This window comes from Pongo pygmaeus, chromosome 19 (assembly GCF_028885625.2).
Source record: "Pongo pygmaeus isolate AG05252 chromosome 19, NHGRI_mPonPyg2-v2.0_pri, whole genome shotgun sequence".
Lineage (NCBI taxonomy): Eukaryota > Metazoa > Chordata > Mammalia > Primates > Hominidae > Pongo > Pongo pygmaeus.
In genome coordinates, this window is record NC_072392.2 from 76,539,056 (window position 1) to 76,549,854 (window position 10,799).

Genomic DNA, 10,799 nt, shown 5'->3' on the forward strand with positions numbered 1-10,799 from the left:
AGATGCACATAAATATCTGTTTGTTTCTACATTGTCTGACCTTCCTAGGTTTTTTTTCTAGATATATAGCCCTAGGACGAACTGCTTTTATTATAATAAAAAGCAGCAAAGCTGTCCCATTTCAGTAAAATAAGAATACAAAACTGTACATATAACACACTGTCAACCATGTAACAAATGCATAGAAAAAACAAGGAAATATGCTAAATCGCTTTTTGTTTTTGTTTATTTGGCTGAGCACAGAGGACTTTATTGATGGTACACGACAAGGTAAGCCTCCCCAGGACCCTCCTTCTTCAGAGGGTCTGCATGCAAATTGTGAGGATGGGAAATTCTCAGAGTGTGGCAGGGACTCCCCAGCAGCTAAGGGCCTCTCGCTTCCTCTTGTCCTCTCACTGGGGCTGGTGATCCAGGGGTCTTACTTCTTGGGGGCCATGTGGGCCATGAGGTTCACCACCCTGTTGCTGTAGCCAAATTCATTGTCATACCAGGAAATTAGCTTGACAAAGTGGTCATTGAGGGCAATGCCAGCCCCAGCATTGAAGGTGGAAGAGTAGGTGTCACTGTTAAAGTCAGAGGAGACAACCCGGTGCTCAGTGTAGCCCAGGATGACCTTGAGGGGGCCCTCTGATGTCTGTTTCACCGCCTTCTTGAATGTCATCATATTTGACAGGTTTCTCCAGATGGCAGGTCAGGTCCACAACCAACATGTTGGTGGTGGGGACATGGAAGGCCATGCCAGTGAGCTTCTGGTTCAGCTCAGGGATGACCTTGCCCACAGACTTGGCAGCGCCAGTAGATGCAGAGATGATGTTCTGGAGAGCCCCTCAGCCATCATGCCACAGTTTCCCAGGGGGGCCATCCACAGTCTTCTGGGTGGCAGTGATGGCATGGACTGTAGTCATGAGTCCTTCCATGATGCCGAAGTTGTCATGGATGACCTTGGCCAGGGGCAGTAGGCAGTTGGTGGTACAGGAGGCGTTGCTGATGATCTTGAGGCTGTTGTTATAATTCTCATGGTTCGTGTCCATCACAAACATGGGGGCATCAGCAGAGGGGGCAGAAATGATGACCCTTTTGGCTCCCTGCTGCAAGCGAGCCCCAGCCTTCTCCATGGTCGTGAAGACAATGGTGGACTCCACAACACGCTCAGTGCCAGCATCACCCCATTTGATTTTGGTGGGATCTCGCTCCTGGAAGATGGTGATGGGATTTCCATTGGTGACAAACTTCCCGTTCTCAGCCTTGATGGTGCCATGGAATTTGCCATGAGTGGAATCATACTGGAACATGTAGACCATGTAGTTGAGGTCAATGAAGGGGTCATTGATGGCAACAATATCCACTTTACAGGAGTTGAAAGCATCCCTGGTGACCAGGTGCCCAATACAACCAAATCCATTTACTCCAGCCTTCACCTTCACCGTGGTGCACCAGCTGCACGATAAGATGCGGCTGTCTGTTGAACAGAAGTAGCAGAGAGCCTAAACCGTTAATAGTGGTTTTCTCTAGAAGGTAAGTTATGGGTGATTGCTGTCCTCCTCTTTTTTTTAAAAAAAAAAATGTTTTTCTGTATTTTCATTGTTGTTGTTGAGACAGAGTTTCACTCCGTCACCCAGACTGAAGTGCAGTAGCATGATCCTGACTCACTGCAACCTCCACCTCCAAGGTTCAAGCAATTATTGTGCCTCAGCCTCCCAAGTAGCTGGAATTATAGGCATGTGCCACCACGGCCAGCTAATTTTTGTATTTTTAGTAGAGATAGGGTTTCACCCTATTGACCAGGTTAGTCTCGAGCTCCTGACTTAAAGTGATCTGCCCGCCTCAGCCTCCCAAAGTGCTGGGATTACAGTCATGAGCCACCACACCCACCCCCTGCTTTTCTGTATTTTTTTCAGATGTTCCACAATGATCAACGGTTTATTTTCATAAGAAAAAAATCAGGCTGGGCACAGTGGCTCACACCTGTATCCCAGCACTTTGGGAGGCCGAGGCAGGTGGATCACCTGAGGTCGGGAGTTGGAGACAAGCCTGACCAACATGGCGAAACTCCGTCTCTACTAAAAATAAAAAAATTAGCCAGGCATGGTGGCAGGCGCCTGTAATCCCAACTACTCAGGAGGCTGAGGCAGGAGAATTGCTTGAACCCGGGTGGTGGAGGTTGCAATGAGCTGAGATCGCACTACTGCACTCCAGCCTAGGCGACAGATCGAGACTCTGTCTCAAAAAAGAAGAAAAAGAGAAAAAAATCAGTGAGAAAAATTTAAAGTGGATGGATAAAATTTAAAAGAAAAATAAAATTCACTGGCAAGTGCCAAGGCTTCCCCAGGGTGGTCTGCTGTTACTGCAGCTATATCTTCTCTAAGAGGTTTGGGTCTCAGAACACCACCTTGCTGCTCAGTGCTGCTTGAGTTGACTCCACTGGCTGTAATAGAGCATCTCCTAGGAGGATGGACCAACCTGGCACCTGGAAGCCTGAGGCTAGATACAGGCTTTATTATGAATGCCCACCAGGTTTGGGCTGAAAGTGAAGAAACCCAGGCAAAGCACTTGGGGATGAGTTCAAACTCTCTACCCAGAAGCTTTGCTCCTCCTTGGGATGTGCAATCTTTTCAGAGGAGAAGATGCTTTTGCTAATTGAAAATACTCTTCAAGGCTGGGTGTGTTGGCTCATGCCTGTAATCCCAGCACTTTGGGAGGCCGAGGCAGGTGGATCACGAGGTCAGGAGATCGAGACCATCCTGGTTAACACGATGAAACCCTGTCTCTACTAAAAATACAAAAAATTAGCTGGGCGTGGTGGCACGTGCCTGTAGTCCCCGCTACTTGGGAGGCTGAGGCAGGAGAATTGCTTGAACCCAGGAGGCAGAGGTTGCAGTGAGCCAAGATCATGCCACTGCACTCCAGCCTGGGCGACAGAGTGAGACTCCATCTCAAAAAAAAAAAAAAAAAAAGGGATTTGAAGGGCGGATGCAGGGTGAGCAGATGAGGGAGAGAGGTAGTAGAGTGGAAAGAGGGTCGGCCTTGGCTTGGGTTCCAGTCCTAGCTTTTCTATTTCTTGTCGTGTAAACATGAGTAGGTACTTTGTTTCTCTGAGCTAGTTTTTTGTTTTGTTTGTTTGTTTGTTTTTGAGATGGAGTTTCGCTCTTGCTGCCCAGGCTCAAGTGCAATGGTACGATCTCGGCTCACTGCAACCTCTGCCTCCTGGGTTCAAGCGATTCTCCTGCCTCAGCCTCTGGAGTAGCTGGGATTACAGGCATGTGCCACCACACCCAGCTAATTTTGTATTTTTAGTAGAGATGGGATTTCTCCATGTTGGTCAGGCTGGTCTCGAACTCCCGACCTCAGGTGATCTGCCCGCCTCAGCCTCCCAAAGTGCTGGGATTACAGGCATAAGCCACTGCGCCCGGCAGTTTGTTTTGTTTTTAGTCTGCAAAGTGGGAAATATAATCCCTGTTGTGAGACTCTACCGGCACCAAGTGGGAAGGGGATTCTCTGCCCTAATAGTTTCCCTGACAGAGGCAGGAAGGTCCCTAATGAATCTGTTTAAATACATTTTGCTTGGTTTATTTCCTCTTCTCTCCCAGCCTATCAAGGTGATTGTGAATAACCCATGAAATACCAGATGTGAAGGTGCTTCATCATCCAAAGGGGACCGGGAGAAGGAGCCCAACTAGTTACCTTCCTACTGGAAGGCATGGTCCCACTGACACAGTGTCTGCTCATGAACACATGGTAGTTGCTGAAGAAATGTCCTTTGAAGAGTGTTTTGTGGCCTGAATGTGTTCTCTGCACCCTGCTTTCTCTTATTCTTTTATCCATTTGCTCATTTGTTCACATGGCCAGCATTCCTTGAGAACTGCCCTCTGCCAGTCCTTGTCTGGGCACTGGGCATAGAGTGGAGTGAACAAGGCAAACCTGGTTCTTGCTCTCAAGCCGTAAACAATCTATGGGACAGAGAGAGTCCTGGAGGATTCCAGTGCTGTGTGATTGGTGTCAGGATAGAGGGACACACAGGGGGACTGTCGGATTGCAGAGTTCTCATATTGGTGCTTCTCAAGTATAAGGAGGATCTGCTAAGCATGGAATTTCCCAGCCCAACCTGAGATATATCACTTTGCTCTCGAAGGTCCAGGGTAGACAGCAGAGAGAGAAACTCCAGGACGGTCCCAGGGGAGGAATCCCGACTGGGCACATTCTTACTGTAAACTTACTTCCCTGACCCTGCTCTCTCCCTGCAAGGCATCTGTAGCACCAGCCTTGCCATTTTAGCCTTCTCCAATTAGACATCACTCATGAAGGCAGGGAGACTTGGAGTGAAGCCCGGCCAATGGGTTATTTATTCTATCGTTTGAATCACAATACATCTCCAAACTTACCCTTGATTTGGCTAATTTAAGAGATTAAAGCCCAGATGTGATGGGGGCTGTGCTGTCACAAAATGTCACAAACCCCTCATTTTGTGCCAGCTGATGAGAGACTAATTGCCCAGACGGTGAGAGAGCATGATTAGTCCTTCTTTTATGCCAAGCCCCGAGGGAGATGAGAATTAATCGTGCAGCCCGGTGGGAGGGGCTCTTCTGCCTCAGTGCGTTCTCTCAAGCTGGTGAGAAGGTTCCCTGATGAATATGCAGTAGAGGAAGCTGATTTGTCTTCCTGCTTAGCTTCAGCCAGGTCCAGCAATAACTTCTGATTCTGGCAGGCTCTGTGTTCAACATGGCTCTTCCCTCCAAGTCTTCTCTCTCTGGCTGCATATTTTGTTTCTCCCCTTTTCCTGCATACTTCACTTCTTCACCTCCCACACATCCTTTTCAATATGTTTTTATGTTCTTGGCAACCCTTACCAAGGACGAGACTGACCTCCTACTCATCAAGACTAATGTTTACCAGGATTGTCCTGATCTATTTGACCTCTCTGTAATGTTTGAAGCTGTTGGCCACTTTTTCCTTCTGGAATCTCTTTCCTTGTCTTCTGGGAGTCCTTCCTCTCTCACTTTTCTAATCTTTTCTTCTCCATCTCCAACTTCCTCCCCCATCCTGAAAATGTTGACATGCTCCCAGTTCTCTGTTTCAGTTCTTTTCCTATTCTCTTTGCTCCCTCACAGAGTGACAGATGCTGTTGGTTGCCAATTCAACACTCATTCTCTCTTCCTTTTTTTTTTGAGATGGAGTTTTGCTCTTGATTCCCAGACTGGAGTGCAATGGCGTGATCTTGGCTCACTGCAACCTCCGCCTCCCAGGTTCAAATGATTCTCCTGCCTCAGCCTCCCAAGTAGCTGGGATTACAGGCATGTGCCGCCATGCTTGGCTAATTTTGTATTTTTAGTAGAGACAGGGTTTCTCCACGTTGGTCAAACTGGTCTCGAACTCCCGACCTCAGGTGATCCACCCACCTCAGCCTCCCAAAGTGCTAGGATTACAGGCGTGAGCCACTGCGCATGGCCCTTTTTTTTTTTTTTTTTTTTTTTAGACGACGTCTTGCTCTGTCGCCCAGGCTGGAGTGTACTGGGGCTATCTTGGCTCACGGCAACCTCTGCCTCCTGGGTTCAAGTGATTCTCCTGCCTCAGCCTCCCGAATAGCTGGGATTACAGGCACATGCCACCACGCTTGGCTGATTTTTGTGTTTTTAGTAGAGACAGAGTTTCACCATGTTGGCCAGGCTGGTCTTGAACTCGTGACCTCAGGTTATCTGCTTGCCTTGGCCTCACAAAGTGCTGGGACTACAGGCATGGTACAAGGCACCCAGCCATTCTCTCTTCTTGTTCGGGGAGGGTGACCTCTGTGCCAAAGGATGAATCATGATTGGTTCAAACAATCATGGTAAATCATTTATCTTTGCCTGTGATTTAAGAGTGGACATGTAGGCTGGGCACAGTGACTCACGCCTGTAATCCCTGCACTTTGGGAGGCTGTCGCGGCTGGATCATGAGGTCAGGAGTTTGAGACCAGCCTGGCCAACATAGTGAAACCCTGTCTCTACTAAAAATACAAAAATTAGCCTGGTGTAGTGGCACGTGCCTGTAGTCCCAGCTACTCAGGAGGCTGAGGCAGGAGAATGCTTGAACCTGGGAGGCAAAGCTTGCAGTGAGCTGAAATTCTGCCAGTGTACTCCAGCCTGGCTGACAGACTGAGACTCCGTCAAAAAAAAAAAAAAAAAAAAAAAAGATTAGACATGTGACATACTCTTTGCCAATGGAGCACAAACAGAAGTTTAGCTGGGAGGCATTTCAGGGAACAAATGTGTGGGGAGAAGCTGCCCTTTATACCTTTAAACAAGATTTGAGGACATGGTGCCTGAAGCTGTAGAATCCATCTGCAGCTGAGCCTGGGGAGAAGTTGAACAGAGTCGGTCACAGTGATGCTATCCTGAGCTTTGAGGTAGTTAAGCCAGTAAGTGAATCAATCCTGGACTGAACCTGCTATTCTCATTTTTAAGTTGCTGTGAGTTGGGTTTTCTGCTACCTGCAGCTGAAAACATTCCCAGTGGTACATAGGGAGATGTTAACATCTCCCGTAACTTTGACTACCAGCTCTGCACTGTTGCTGCCAAAGTTTATGAGTTTAATTCAGATCTCTTACTTGCAGCATCACAGATGTCTTCACATGAATATCCCTCACACTTAAGATCTAAACAAAACCCCATCTGTATATCCTCTTATTCTCAGGCCAAGTCAATTGGCTTTCCATCATCCTGTAGTATTTTGTTCGCACCTCTGTTAGAGCACTTGTCCCATGAGTTTGTTTGTTTAACTGTGTCTGTCTTCCCCTTTAGAATATAAATTCTCCTTTAGAACCTTATCACATTTTCTTTTTTTTGACAGAGTCTTGCTCTTGGTCTGTCACCAGGCTGGAGTGCAGTGGCGCCATCTCGGCTCACTGCAACTTCCACCTCCTGGGTTCAAGCGATTCTCCCACCTCAGCCTCCCGAGTAGCTGGGACTACAGGCGCCTGGCACCAGGTCCAGCTAATTTTTGTATTTTTAGTAGAGATGGGGTTTCACTATGTTGGCCAGGCTTGTTTGAGTTTCCTGACCTCGTGATCCGCCCACCCTGGCCTCCCAAAGTGCTAGGATTACAGGCATAAGCCACTGTGCCCAGCCTAGAACCTTATCACATCTTTAAATCCCTAGTATTAAGTAGAAGCTATTATATTCTTGTTGAACAAATTAATTGGCAAATGTTCAGAATGTTCAGAGGTGTTCAACTGCAAGTAACACAATATCTAAAGACTAGTGACTTAAATTGTAAAGATGTTTACCTATCTCACAAAATGTGAACTTTGGAGTTACATGGTTCCAGGATTAGTTAAGCAGCTCAGCAAAGTCAGGAAACTGAGTCAGAATATCTGAGATCCTCTTGGCTCAGAATCTCTGAGATTCTTCATTGTTGCAAAGTAGCTGCCACAACTCCAACATTACATCTTTGCACAACAATCTTCCAAACAGGAAATAAGGGAAGCAGATTTTGGTGGCAGCAAAAGGGCTTCCACTTCACATACTTCTCTCTTTTTAGCGGGGGGCAAATCCTTCCAGAAACACCTCTCTGCATTGTTAACTGGAACTATGTTAGGTATCCCCTTGGATCAATACCTGGCAAAGGGAACAGCAATGACCGAGATCGGCTTAGACCGATCTTGAGTCATTCCTGGTGCTGGGCATGTTGCTGTCTGACCAAAGGAGGATTCTGAATCAAGGTGGGAGAGTATCTACCAGATAGGTGATTAATGATACTTGCCCTTGATGTGGTGTCCTGAGTCCAAGCTCTTCCAGAACCCTCACTGTTTCTTGGGCACTTCTGAGATACACATAGCTCTGTGGTCAGCCTGTTCCTTTGTAGAACAATCCCTATATTCTCCATGTTTAGTGATCCATAGCAGAGGCTGATTATGTGCAGTTGTATAACTCTGTGAACTTGCTCTTTAGCAGGGCTAGTGCACACAGGAGTCAGTGTCAAGGGGAAGTGGATGGCGGCAACTTTGCTTGCCAAGCCACGCACCTTGGCATGGGGTTGTGTCTGTTTGGAGGTAGGAGTATCTTGTTGCAATTCTCACAAAGGCATTCTAATGGCTGTGGCTGCTCTGTCTTCCAGAAAGGCTGTACCAGCATGGTGAGTGTATAATGGACATGAGCATGGACATGGGATGGACATGAGAATGTTCGTCTGTCTATACCCTCTCCATTACTAGGTATAATCACTCTAGAAAATCTTTAATAATCTTTTATCTGGTCCCCTTGGCTCTAGCCTTTCCCTATGCACTTGATATCTACTCCCAGATTTACCTTTCCCCAAATCTCAAAGCAGTTGCTTCCTTGCTTAAAATCTTCTGTTGACTGTCTTTTTTTTGTGGGGGGACAGAGTCTTGCTCTGTCACCCAGGCTGAAGTGCAGTGGCGTGATCTCAGCTCACTGCAACCTCCGCCTCTGGGTTTCAAGTGATTCTCCTGCCTCAGCCTCCGAGTAGCTGAGATTACAGGCACACACCACCATGCCCGGCTAATTTTTTGTATTTTTAGTAGAGAAAATACTATTTTGGCCAGGCTGGTCTTGAACACCTGACCTCAAGTGATCTGCCCATCTCAGCCTCCAAAAGTGCTGAGATTACAGGCGTGAGCCACCGCACCAGATCTAGGACTGTCTTATAGGTATACATTAAACCCCTTACTTGACATTATGGGCCCCTCAAGATCTGGCCCCACCCTATGATCCCAACCTTATTTCTCATTATGAATCTTTGACCGAAGCCAAAATTTTTTTTTTTATGCTGCTCTTCACCCTCAAATTCCTTTCTTCTTCCTTTCTGCTTATTCTTGAAGACATGGCTCAGATCCAATCTCCTGAGGAAACACTCCTTGGCTGCTCTAGCCTACCCTCTTATCACCTCTGAATTCCTTCCGTTCAGTGGTTCTCAACTTTGGCTGCATGTTCAGATTACCTGGCGAGCTTTAGAAAATACCATTGCCTGGGTCCAGCCATAGACATTTTGATTTAATCAATCTTGGTGCCAGATTGGACTCTGGGATATTTAAACACTCCCTAGGTGATTCCTGGACTCACGTGGAGTTTTTGTGTTGCATTTGTGAGTTTTAAAAATCAGATTCCTGAGCTACAGAGGTTCTGACATCTATATAAAAGCTCCCCAGGTGATTCTAAAGTGAAGCTTGATTGAGGGGCACTGTTCTGTGCTTACATATTTTTATTAATATTTTGTTTTGAGTCGGGCGTGGTGGCTCACGCCTGCAATCTCAGCACTTTCGGAGGCTGAGGCGGGCGGATCACAAGGTCAGGAGATCGAGACCATCCTGGCTAACACGGTGAAACCCCGTCCCTACTAAAAATACAAAAAATTAGTCGGGCGTGGTAGCGGGCGCCTGTGGTCCCAGCTACTCTCGGGAGGCTGAGGCAGAATTGCGTGAACCCGGGAGGCGGAGCTTGCAGTGAGGCGAGATTGCGCCACTGCACTCCAGCGTGGGTGACAATGCGAGACTCCGTCTCAAAAAATAAAAAAATGCTTTGTTTTTTGTTTTGTTGTGTTTTTTTGAGAGTTTCCTCTGTTGCCCAGGCTGGAGTACAATGGCGCCATCTCAGCTCACTGCAACCTCCGCCTCCCGGATTCAAGTGATTCTCTTGCCTCAGCTTCCTGAGTAGCTGGGATTACAGGCATGCGCCACCACGCCCAGCTAATTTTGTGTCTTTAATAGAGAACGGGTTTCTCCATGTTAGTCAGGCTTGTCTCGAACTCCCGACCTCAGGAGATCTGCCCACCTCAGCCTCCCAAAGTCCTGGGATTACAGGCGTGAGCCACCGTGCCTATCCTTATTTATTTATTTATTTATTTATTTATTTTTGAGATAGTGTCTTGCTCTGTCATCCAGGCTGGAGTGCAACGACCTGATCTCGTCTCACTGCAACCTCCGCCTCCTAGGTTCAAGGATTCTCCTGCCTCAGTCTCCCAAGTAGCTGGGATTACAGGCACACACCACCACATCACACTCATTTTTATATTTTTAGTAAAGGAGGGGTTTCGCCATGTTGGCCAGGCTGGTCTCGAACTCCTGACCTCAGGTCATCTGCCCTCCTCGGCCTCCCACAATGTTGGGATTACAGGCGGGAGCCACCATGCCCAGCTTCTTTCAGTTTTATTTCTATGCGTAACAAAATGGCATTATGCGATGGCTTGATTCTTTTTTTTTTTTTTTTTTTTTTTGAGACAGGGTCTGGCTCTGTCATCCAGGCTGGAGTGCAGTGGTGCGATCTTGGCTCACTGCAACCTCCACCTCCTGGGCTCAAGCCATCTTCCCACTCAGCCTCCCAAGTAGCACAGGCCACCACACCCAGCTAATTTTTTTAGTTTTTGTAGAGATGGGGTGGTCTCAAACTCCTGGGCTCAAGCGATCTTCCTGTCTCAGCCTCCCAAAATGCTGAGATTACAGGTGTGAACCACTGCGCCCAACCCTGATTTTTTACCTTCACTTAGCAATATATCATGAACATTTGCCTGTGTCAGTAAATATTCTTCTATAGCAAGAATATTGAATATTAGTTGGCAAGCTTTTTCTATAAAGGTCTAGGTAGCAAATATTTCAGGCTTTGTGGGCCATACAGTTTGTTGCAACTCTGTTGTTCTAGCATGAAAACAGCCATAGACAACACATAAACAAATGAGTGTGGCTGTGTTTCAATAAATGTTTACAAAAACAGGATGGACATTCATTTGGCTTGTGGGTGTGTTTCCTGACTCCTGTCTTATAGCACGGTTTCTTTTTTAGAACTCACTAAGATCCCATTGTATGTCTACTCTGC

At 47.0% G+C, this 10,799-nt stretch overlaps 1 pseudogene; it reads right to left on the reverse strand.

The window, feature by feature from the left end:
• Nucleotides 1-418: 418 nt before the first annotated feature.
• Nucleotides 419-8,920, reverse strand: LOC129017606 (glyceraldehyde-3-phosphate dehydrogenase-like; annotated as a pseudogene).
• Between the last annotated feature and the right edge of the window lie 1,879 nt (nt 8,921-10,799).